Source organism: Acipenser ruthenus, chromosome 15 (genome assembly GCF_902713425.1).
Source record: "Acipenser ruthenus chromosome 15, fAciRut3.2 maternal haplotype, whole genome shotgun sequence".
NCBI lineage: Eukaryota > Metazoa > Chordata > Actinopteri > Acipenseriformes > Acipenseridae > Acipenser > Acipenser ruthenus.
Genome location: NC_081203.1, coordinates 36,161,000 through 36,172,877, shown reverse-complemented (window position 1 = coordinate 36,172,877; position 11,878 = coordinate 36,161,000). Strand labels below are relative to the sequence as shown.

The 11,878-nt window shown below is 44.7% G+C and overlaps 1 protein-coding gene across 4 annotated transcripts in view; it reads right to left on the bottom strand.

The window, feature by feature from the left end:
* The window catches only part of LOC117410328 (TNF receptor-associated factor 3-like), a 28,359-nt gene extending 20,278 nt beyond the window's left edge, over positions 1-8,081 (bottom strand). The window contains exons 1-2 of one of the 4 annotated variants that reach the window (XM_058988181.1): positions 7,756-8,080; positions 7,618-7,664 (exon numbers count right to left, since the gene is read on the bottom strand). The gene's annotated coding sequence lies outside the window, so the exon portion shown is untranslated. Of the gene's footprint in view, positions 1-7,617 lie in introns of all 4 variants that reach the window. The other 3 variants (XM_058988182.1, XM_058988180.1, XM_058988179.1) reach the window with 3 other exon arrangements.
* Positions 8,082-11,878: the final 3,797 nt, after the last annotated feature.

Below are 11,878 nucleotides of genomic sequence, written 5' to 3'. Positions count from 1 at the left end.
ACGCCAGCAAGCACTGTGCTGGGAATGGAGAGACGAGAACTGGAGTCTCAGGACAATACATGAGACCCCGAATCTGAAAGCAAGTTTTACTGGGATTTCTTGATATTCTGTACAGCACACGTTCAGTTATCCAAACCCCTGTTTATATTGCTGTTATCCCTTTAAGAGTCCCTTAAAGTGCACGTCTATTGGCTCTTACTCCAACCCTTTCAGTCCTGTGATTTCACCGTCTCTCCTCATGTACCAATGAGAAGTCTCCTCATGAAAGCTAACACAGGTTACAGCTGTTCACTCTACACCAGCGCTCACTTTAGAATCACACTGCCTCCAGCGGGCCACGCCGGAGTGATCTCACTGGGAAGTGCAGAACGGATGTCGTAACCAACCCAGTTTGAAGGAGGGTTTAAAATACGAATGCGCAGAGTAACTGTGAGGACTCCTCTGAGGATTATTGTACTGCAATCTACATCAGAAAATACCTGAAACAGTAAGCAGAACCTTTCTACATGTACGAGACAGCCATTCGAAATCATCGTTCTTACAATGTACAGAGTAGAGTTAGCAGAATGAAGTGGAGCCACTGAAGAGCTCCAAGACTCAAAATGGGTGCGAACCAGGACCAGGACAGGATCCATAAGATAGGATCGCTCTACCGCTCCTATTGAACATAAGTAGTTGCATGTAGAAAAACAGGAAAACTGACACCAGATCAATGCAATGTATCAACTGGGCTTGAACCATCATGCAGTGCATCTTGCAAACTGAAACCGTGCTTTCCAGGCAGTGTATTCAATCTACAAGAACAGAGGAACAACATAAAAGCACCTTGATCAGAACCTTGGTGGAAGCAAGGATGTCTTTGCAGCTTTCAACCTACAGACAGGCTCTGCAGCACTTTGCATGTCAATACAAACCTGAGCACAGGAGATCGTGTCAGGGTTTCATGCATGGCGTGCAGGGCATCACTTTCCAGAGGAGAAGTGTTTAAACTTCACCCTCTAACCAACGAAAAACAGCAATAACGGGAAACCTGCACACACGAACAGTGTTCTCTGAGATTACAGGAAGAGTGACAGCGAGTAATCATAGGGTTTCACACTACTGCGGACTGCCTGCCTGCCTGCCTGAGCACCAAGACCTCTTTCCAAACCAGAAACTCAGCTTAGAAATGGGTTTGAAACACACGTCACTGTTTAGAGACAAAAACAAGAAGGCAGATGATTATTATTATTTTCTCTGACGACGAGACTCTCACACACACACAGAGCCACAAGCTTATTTATTGAGTCTTTTCTGGTAATCAAGCAAGATGTTGACGTATCTTTCACTCTTTCACAGCCACCACACCTACACAGCTTCATATGATTAAATCACTACCTCAACATTGTACTTCTGAAAGGTTGCATTAATATGTTTCTTACCTATCAAACTGAGTAAGAACCCAACTGCACAGTGACTTGCTAGTCAGTTAGGTAATCTGTAGGGGTGTGAGGCCAAGTGCAAGCACATTGGTAAAGTGTGATCTTTAAAGACTGAAGCTGGCGGGGTTCCCCCTCAGACGGGGGTGTTCGGCATGTGGCCCCTGTTGGAGATATTTAAACAGCAGAGGACAAGTGAAGGGTTCCCTCGTCAGGTACAGCAACAGCAGAGGGCAAGTGAAGGGTTCCCTCGTCAGCTACAGCAACAGCAGAGGGCAAGTGAAGGGTTCCCTTGTCAGCTACAGCCTGCAGTAACAGCAGAGGACAAGTGAAGGGTTCCCTCGTCAGCTACAGCTACAGCAACAGCAGAGAGCAAGTGAAGGGTTCCCTCGTCAGCTACAGCAACAGCAACAGCAGAGGACAAGTGAAGGGTTCCCTTGTCAGCTACAGCAACAGCAGAGGACAAGTGAAGGGTTCCCTCGTCAGCTACAGCAACAGCAGAGGACAAGTGAAGGGTTCCCTCGTCAGCTACAGCAACAGCAGAGGACAAGTGAAGGGTTCCCTCGTCAGCTACAGCAACAGCAGAGGACAAGTGAAGGGTTCCCTCATCAGCTACAGCAACAGCAGAGGACAAGTGAAGGGTTCCCTCGTCAGCTACAGCAACAGCAGAGGACAAGTGAAGGGTTCCCTCGTCAGCTACAGCAACAGCAGAGGACAAGTGAAGGGTTCCCTCGTCAGCTACAGCAACAGCAGAGGACAAGTGAAGGGTTCCCTCGTCAGCTACAGCCTGCAGCAACAGCAGAGGACAAGTGAAGGGTTCCCTCGTCAGCTACAGCCTGCAGCAACAGCAGAGGACAAGTGAAGGGTTCCCTCGTCAGCTACAGCCTGCAGCAACAGCAGAGGACAAGTGAAGGGTTCCCTCGTCAGCTACAGCAACAGCAGAGGACAAGTGAAGGGTTCCCTTGTCAGCTACAGCAACAGCAGAGGACAAGTGAAGGGTTCCCTCGTCAGCTACAGCAACAGCAGAGGACAAGTGAAGGGTTCCCTCGTCAGCTACAGCCTGCAGCAGCCAATTCTGCTGATGGAAACAGGACACGAATCACTTTCAAATCAGTCCAGATGGAAAAGCCAGAACCCCTTCACGCAGCACCCCCTCAGAACTGATCTCAGAGCATTGGAGCGCAGGGAGCTGCCAGCCTGTTCTTCAAGGTGCACAGGTCTTCATACTCCCTGCATTACTGAAGCCAGCTCCTAGGTATTGCTTTCCTTCACAGCTGAATCGGATGGGGCTGTTTTCTTTGAATCCCCTGAACCCTGGTGACCTAAATGATATGTTTGTTTTGAATCCTCTCTGAAGACAGAGCAGCATCCCACAGAGCGAGTTCTCTCGAGGGTGATGTAATGGGCCCTGCCATCCCACCATTACTCAACTCGGCCAGGATGGCTAAAAAGAATACCAAAGTACTGTGATAAGGCTAGTGCTGGGTTGCAGTATCACTAGTGCTTTGATGCTTCCTCTTCACAATGATGTCATGTTTCCATTGTTTCAGAATGGCTTGTTACCATAACTGGACCACAGTGGAATCCGTTTTCCACAAGTCTTTGCAGCATTTATATGAAGTACAGTACCGTTTGGTTCACTCATGATTATATTAGTAGGAAAACATCAACCCTAGTTAAGAAAAGCTTCTTAAATTAAAACATACTGTACAGTTATGGCCAAAAGTTTTGCATCACCTAGAATTTTAGGACTGAGACAATTAATACAAAAAAAATGTTTAAAAAAAAAAACACACCCCATATATGAACATCATTTAGATCCTTTATTTATCATATAAATCAAAGAAACTACAAAATGTTATCGCAAAATTCTACCAGAAGCCATAATAGTAGTACAGTATTTCATGTTAGATTTCAAAATGCCACATTTTTCAATTTGTCAGTTTTTCTTTAAGTACCAGTATATGGAAAACTACAAAGCAGTATGTAATTCAATATGTTAACGTCACATTATTCAGCAGTCTGATTTGACTTTATGAAGCAGAATTTGTTAATACTGTGATTTTGGAACAGAGGAAATAAGAGAATTCAAGTGTTTGTTTGTTTTAAAAGACTTTTGTCAAGAGTCACACAGTTTATAAACAACAGTTTATGCACGTCACACTGCCACCACCCACGACACTGCCCTCTGACCACACCGTCACACTGCCACCACCCACGACACTGCCCTCTGACCACACCGTCACACTGCCACCACCCACGACACTGCCCTCTGACCACACCGTCACACTGCCACCACCCACGACACTGCCCTCTGACCACACCGTCACACTGCCACCACCCACGACACTGCCCTCTGACCACACCGTCACACTGCCACCACCCACAACACTGCCCTCTGACCACACCGTCACACTGCCACCACCCACGACACTGCCCTCTGACCACACCGTCACACTGCCACCACCCACGACACTGCCCTCTGACCACACCGTCACACTGCCACCACCCACGACACTGCCCTCTGACCACACCGTCACACTGCCACCACCCACGACACTGCCCTCTGACCACACCGTCACACTGCCACTACCCACAACACTGCCCTCTGACCACACCGTCACACTGCCACCACCCACAACACTGCCCTCTGACCACACCGTCACACTGCCACCACCCACGACACTGCCCTCTGACCACACCGTCACACTGCCACCACCCTGCCCTCTGACCACACCGTCACACTGCCACCACCCACGACACTGCCCTCTGACCACACCGTCACACTGCCACCACCCACGACACTGCCCTCTGCCCACACCGTCACACTGCCACCACCCACGACACTGCCCTCTGCCCACACCGTCACACTGCCACCACCCACGACACTGCCACTAGTGTAACCTTTGGAATCCTGGGATTTCACTGTGGAGCCCATGTACAGTATCCTGGTTTTGCTTTCGCCTGTGAAAGGGGATTACCTTAACATGAGCACAAAATCCTCAATTAAAAAACTTTCAGGACTTTCCAGTGCCGTCAGCAGAGCCACAGAGCAGGAAAGAAGCCAAGGAGAAGGGGGTTTGTCTATTGTGATAAGGCTGCACAGCCAGCACTGCATCCTCCTGGTACTGGGCAGACTGGAAGCCCCTCCAGGGAGGGACCGCTGGACCCTGGTGTTCCCCACGGCAGGAAACCACCCTTTACAGTGCGGGAGCTTCTCATTGCAACACTGTAGTTTGCCACAATCGTGTTCAATTTTCCACTGAAATATAATTAGGGCTTCTGATTTTCAAACCGATAAACACCCCGATACAAAAAAAATGAAATCGGTGTAAAACACTGGATATGGCAACTCAATTCACCTACTACAAAATATAAAAACAAACTACCTGCAGCGGGGCAATGTCCCTCCTTCCTGACTCGCATCTATCATTGATTCGTTCTGAATACTTTAAACCCGCCCCAACTACTGAGTGACAGCACATTCCTACATTTCTACTGGAGACTCCGCTCGCGAGATTTAAAACAGGATTACAATTAGAAAGCTTGTTCACAGGACTGAAAGCTATATTACAGTTATAGGGAAGATTTAAAACACAATTGCAAATTGTAGTGAAAAAAATGGTGAGACACACAAAACCCCTTTGGAATGTGCCCGTGAGCAGAAGGATTTCATTGTGGAAGACAGCAAAGGAAAGAAGGGACAACTTAAGAGTGCAAGTCCTGTCCAGTTACTATACATATTGTGAAAGGAAAAAACACCCAAACATTAGGAAAGAAACCGAAAACAATCATTTCATACAGTATATAAAAAGCAAAAGCCCAGAAAAAACACGATTTACAAAAAACCTGAAAATAGCTCAAAATTAAAACCAAAAATGAACAACAACTGAAAGACAGTAGATCTAGGTCCACACCCTTCTTGATATTTGGTGAGGTGCTGCACAGTCCAGTTAGGTTCCTTTCCCTGGGATGGTAGATCTAGGTCCACACCCTTCTTGATATTTGGTGAGGTGCTGCACAGTCCAGTTAGGTTCCTTTCCCTGGGACGGTAGATCTAGGTCCACACCCTGCTTGATATTTGGTGAGGTGCTGCACAGTCCAGTTAGGTTCCTTTCCCTGGGATGGTAGATCTAGGTCCACACCCTGCTTGATATTTGGTGAGGTACTGCACAGTCCAGTTAGGTTCCTTTCCCTGGGACGGTAGATCTAGGTCCACACCCTTCTTGATATTTGGTGAGGTGCTGCACAGTCCAGTTAGGTTCCTTTCCCTGGGATGGTAGATCTAGGTCCACACCCTTCTTGATATTTGGTGAGGTGCTGCACAGTCCAGTTAGGTTCCTTTCCCTGGGATGGTAGATCTAGGTCCACACCCTTCTTGATATTTGGTGAGGTGCTGCACAGTCCAGTTAGGTTCCTTTCCCTGGGATGGTAGATCTAGGTCCACACCCTTCTTGATATTTGGTGAGGTGCTGCACAGTCCAGTTAGGTTCCTTTCCCTGGGATGGTAGATCTAGGTCCACACCCTGCTTGATATTTGGTGAGGTGCTGCACAGCCCTCTGTGAGCCACGTGCAGCAGGCATGCTGAAGGGTTAAACAGGAATACAGATCCAAGACAGACAAGGATTTTACTAAACCTCTAAAAATGTGTTTTCTCATGACCTAAATAAATGAAACAGAAGCCTGCCAGCCACTGCACAGGATGTCCACTGACTTCTCAGACTCTGTAGGGGTAGGTGGGGGCTGCCATGAAATTCAAGGGACTTTTTCCTCTGGCCCTAAAGTCAAACTGCACAGTATCACACATTAAAAAGATAACAACCCTCCTTGTATTTGAATGGCATTTGAAAGCTGGCTACAGGAAGCATGGGAAAGTGCTTTCACAGCAACGGTCATGGCCAGAGAGTTGCAGTCCTCTCAAAGGGTCTCTTCTCGAAGCCAGGGGGAATCTGCATGCTTCTCACTTTGTACACTACAGGCTGTGTGCACACAAGGCCCCATTTCACCAATGCTGTGCAAATAAAGCAATCCCTCCCTGACTGATTTTTTTGTGATTTTGTAGTTTTTTTCAGTACTAGCTCTGAATAAAGATCATGTTAAGGCTGGGTGTTAGCTCCAGGAGTATTTAGCAGTGACCATACCAGTGTAAATATCTAGTGCATCTCCTCCTGTTATGAGCTGTGCTGTCGATAATGCAGGCCTTGTACAGCAGCAATGTACATGACAGGGCAGGAATCCTACCCTTGCATTCCAGTTTATCCTGACAGTGCAAATCCTAGCCTTGAATTCCAGGACATTCACAATCACACGCACACAGAGACACACGGGACACAACTCTCTTTAGCATGCAGCTCCAAGCTTGCCAAACTATGAATTCCTATTGAATTGCTAATTCATTGAGGCGATTTCAAAATGTCAAAATAATAAATGGAGTTACAGTACCGTTAATTGAGTTTCTTTAAGGTACAATTAAAACACACTATCACACCAATACATATTGTTTTCATTTGCCATAACAGTATCATAATGCATAGATGACTTGGCTGTTATTAAAGTTTACCACACAGAAATGTGCGCAGTAATCTCAAGCACTTTTCTCATGGTTATACATTTAGTTTAACATGGTTTTCCATGTTTTGTAATATGATTTATCACAACTCTCTGGGCTTTACAATGCTTACCCATGCTTTAGCACATTTCCAGTGTGCTTTATTATTACTTTGCTGTGCTTTTACTGTGGGAAGCCTTTATAATGCACCGCTCTAAATACTGAATGACTCGTGTGCTAATATATGACGTTCTTGTGGTGGCATAAGAAGCTGCTTGATGAGATTCTGGGATCAATAAGCTACTAACAACCAAACGAGCAAGATGGTCCGAATGGCCTCCTCTCGATTGTAAACGTTCTTATGTTCTAAGTCACAAGAAAACGATGCGAGATTAATTCATTCATTTTGCGTGGACAGAACGCCTGACAGCCACGTACGAATACGACGGCAGCGGGTGGGGAGAGGGCATTCCGACAGGTACGTTGTTTTTAATGTACTGTCCCTTTAAGAGTTTAAAAGAACACATATCACACACATGCTGGAGCACACTGACAATACGGGTGAACACAACACCGTGTGGTAAAAACACACTGAAACGCTTTCAACAATTAATAAGAAACAAGCAATACAAAAATATAGCAATACTTACATATAGCAATCCGTTTACGACGTCCAATCTCCCTATGTCGAGGACTGCTGTAAGTTAGATGGAGAAAAAACAGCGTACCAAAAAAAACCGGTCAGTTCCAAGCGATTCTCAATCTTCTACTTTAAAACGAATACTTACACCAGACTGGTTCATCGGTGCCATTGCTAAATGCGTATGTGGTCGGTATTTGAAAGATTGCTCAAAAACAAAAAATCCCCCATATTGTATTGGCTGAGCTGCTGTGAATCCAACACAGCGACCAGTACAGATCAGTGTGGAAAGCCCCTGCCTAACTCGTACTTCCTCCCGAGCGCTGGAAATCCCCGGCAGAAGAGAAAAAAAAAAAAAAAAAAAAAAAACTGCTGCTGATTGAAAAGCCGGCGCATACACACCACTGAACGCGCAGCGCTGTCAGGCAGGGTATGAGTCAGGACAGCAGGCGCTCTCTCTCTCTCTCTCTCTCTCTCTCTCTCTCTCTCTCGGCTACACATGTAATGAATGTTTGCAGGCTCAGCGAGTGTGGTCAATACTGGCCGCACACTACTGCTGCTCATTGGAACTGCCTGTCCAAACACGCCAATGTGACCCCCCGCCGCGCCATTACCGACCAGTGCATCGTTTGCAAAGGACGAGGATACCTACAAGCAAGCCCGGACATTCTAACTACTGGTTTTATATATTAATAATAATAATAATAATAATAATAATAATAATAATAATAATAATAATTTTTAAGCATTTTAAATTCAAAGAAAAAATGCAGTAAAATGTATTTATTATTTGCTTTCAAATATAAGAACAATATATTTGTATTCTGTATGCAGTTAATATCGAAATTGAGCAAACACTGCGCAGCTTGTGCAGTGTACATTCATTATTATTATTATTATGATGTACCGTTTTTATAGATGATGTCGTTGTCTTCGTTTAGGTCACAAATACAAAGGAGTTAAACACTTCAAACTTGTGTGGCTGTGTCTCCGTCTGAAACACGTTATTATTCATTAATAAAGTAACCCATAATATCCAGCATTGTGTTCCTTACACATTCTTAAGACGTCGTTACGTAGAGTTGCCAGTGCGTCCTTCCACAGCGTCAGCCGATTTGAGTGTTACTCTGCTGTCCTGAACACAGCTACACTGCACTGAGGACGTGGGCAACGCAAAAATGTAACTGGATGATGTCATTACATCGTAAAGCCGGGGAACTCGGGCTGGCTAAAATGAATCAGCCTGGAACAAAACCCCTCCAGGTAGCCAGCCAGCCGCTCGTGTTTACCTGAGGACTTGCGCAGTAATCGAGCTTTTCCAGTAATGTTAGCTTCCTTCTGTTCACCAGCCTGTCGGCTCATCTGCTTCACTTTATTACCACGCTGTAGCCTGACGTACCGCATCATACTCCATGAATTACTAACCAGCTCTTAGAATTGCGATGTGCACGGCGGCGCAGGCTCTGCAGTGGGGTTTGACCACATTCAGAGGTAGCATGCCGGTATTCAGCTTCCACGATTTAATACGAGCTTTATCACAAGCACAACAAGAGATGTGTGCTTATGTGCTTTCCGTGTGTTGTGACTGGTCAGGATAAGTGGGCAACAGTAACGCTCATAGTGCTAAAGAAAAAAGGTCTTATGTTTGCCATCTATACAAAACTTTATGGACAGTGATAGCAGGTAACACAATAGAAAGTGAAGCGTCATCCAGCGTCCAAATATAGTGTTACCGATAGATCGATAGATAGTTGAGAGGACACACACAGAGGGTAATTAACCATATCATATATAATAATGTCTCATAAAACGTAAATAAATAAATAAAAAAAAGTCACAAAAGTATGGAGGAAGGTCTTTGAATGTTTTAAAGTTATTGAAAGAATTCCTTACGTTTACTGCCATGCTATTCACTTCTCTACAGAGCAGGTCTCACTGTGAAGTTTTGACTCAATCATGTAGCAAACATGTATTTTCATTTTAAAATAGTTGGATGTGGCACGCTGCTAGGTTAGAGAAAGCACCAGTTTTCATACATTTCCTACCTTTCTCATTTCACCTGGAAAATGAAATTGCTCCCACCTCTTTATTCCAATCACTAAGCACCCAGCCGCTTCCCCAAACAGTCACATGCTTGGACCCCAAAGACATGCTGTGGTGCAACGAGCTGGGACAGGAGCCAGTCACTGCCTGCATGGAAGCAGGTATGTAAAGGAGTCTACACAGAGAACACCTTGACATTTCCTTTGCATTTGGAGACGGGGTGTCCGATTGAAGAGACAGCAAGGCGAGCGTCAAACAGGCCCACAGGGCTGGACAGGTTTCCCAGCGTACTCATGAAAACACAACTGGAACAACCAGACAACGTGCTGCTCTAGAGCACCTGTGGAAACGTGCTTGTCAGGCTGCAGAGAAGCCTTGTTTTGTAAAAGCATTCTTGAGCTATCAATTTGAGAGGAAGCTGTCAATCTACACCGTGCTTTAGGGAAATCCCTAACCAATTGTGTGAGTTGTCAAATTTCCATTAAAACAAAGTGTCTTCTTTTTTTAATTATTATTCCAAGAAGTGTGTTCTTTAATTGTAGAGATGACCTTTGTATTTGATGGGTCTGCTAAAATTGAAACCGAATGTAGTGAAACTGTCGTTACAAGAAAAGGAACCTCGCTGGTCGTTCTCTTCTTACTAACCCTTCTTTACACGCCATGTTCGGTAAATCTCACACTGCAGTTTTTTTGTTGTTATCATAAATGCTGTGACCCTACTCACCCCCTTAAAAAGTTGTGTACATTACCTTCAGAAATGTGTATCCAAAAACCTGCCCTGTACCATTCCCAAGTCCCTGTACACAGTATATACTGCTGGGCTACTACTAGAGCTCAGAGGCCATCGTGCTCCGAAGCCAGTCTCAGTGTTCATCCAGCCTCACTGTGCCTCTCAGTATCTGTTCTGGTGATTGGAGCTCAGTGGATCTCAGTTGCAGATCCAGCCTCACTGTGCCTCTCAGTATCTGTTCTGGTGTTTGGAGCTCAGTGGATCTTGGTCACAGAGTGGGATGCAGCTGCTCTGACTCCAAGACCTTTGTGTTTTGATGCAACAGTGGAACGCTCCGAGTTTAAAAATTATTTGATAACATTTCCTGGGTTTTATTCATTTTTTTACAATGTGAACAATCTTAATTCTCATAGAACGGGTTTGGTGTTAGGATTCCTAATTCTCACAGAACGGGGCTGCTGTTAGGATTCCTAATTCTCATAGAACGGGGCTGCTGTTAGGAGTCCCAGTTCTCAATGTGTGAGATCCTCGTTCTGTGATCGATGTTGATGTACAATTCGGATGCAAGGGTTACATTCTTCACAGTAATGCGTCCATTCACATCATTTATTTATTTAAAAAGACAGCAAATACAACTCCAAGCAAGCCCTGTGCAGTTTGTTAAAAGGGTAGGCGAATGGGTACTGCTGTCTATTCATGTCTCTAATAAATCTAAATCCTCATGCAGAGTTGGAATGGATTAAAAACTTGCATTTTAAAATTCACAATAAAAAAAACTAAAGGCAACAGGAGGTATTGAATCAGGAATTTGAATGCAGTAAGATTAGCTTCTATTAACATTAGAATACTGAAGAGCTCATTACATACTGTTGTAGTTCCCTAAATACCCTGTAATCACTCACCAACCAAAGCTGACAAACTTCATTTGAAATAAGCCAGGAAATCAAATTTATCTTTAACAAAGATAAAATAAAACAGCTGAATAAGTGTCTAATTGAGCTCACTATAAACCCAGAAGGGCTCAAACTGCTATACAACTGGAATCTCATTCAACAATTCCCCAAATCACTGTTAAAAACCATCAACCTTTTACAGGTTTAGAAATGGACCCTGAAAAGAAACGTGACCAAAACTAGCAAATTAGCTTTAAAAATGAAAAGCCATCCATTTAAATGACTCCAGGGACAGTGGGAGATATACCTGTCCTGGTTACTTAGACCCAATGGCTTATTAAATAAAAATAATAAATAAATAAAAAACACTGAAGTTATGAACTTGTAAATTCCTCGGTTGTTTGTTATCTGCTGTTTTTAGTTGTCCAGTTAGTAAAAGTTTTTAGTTTTTTTCCCTTCTGATAGTTGTGGAGCCACACTGTGGTCAATGGAGGAAAACTATAGTCTATTGCAAGAGCCCCCTTGGACTTCGGGCCCCTTTCCATTCATCCACACCCTTTACTGCTGGTCCACTGACAGTTCTGCTGGCCCGGACCTCCCCCTTT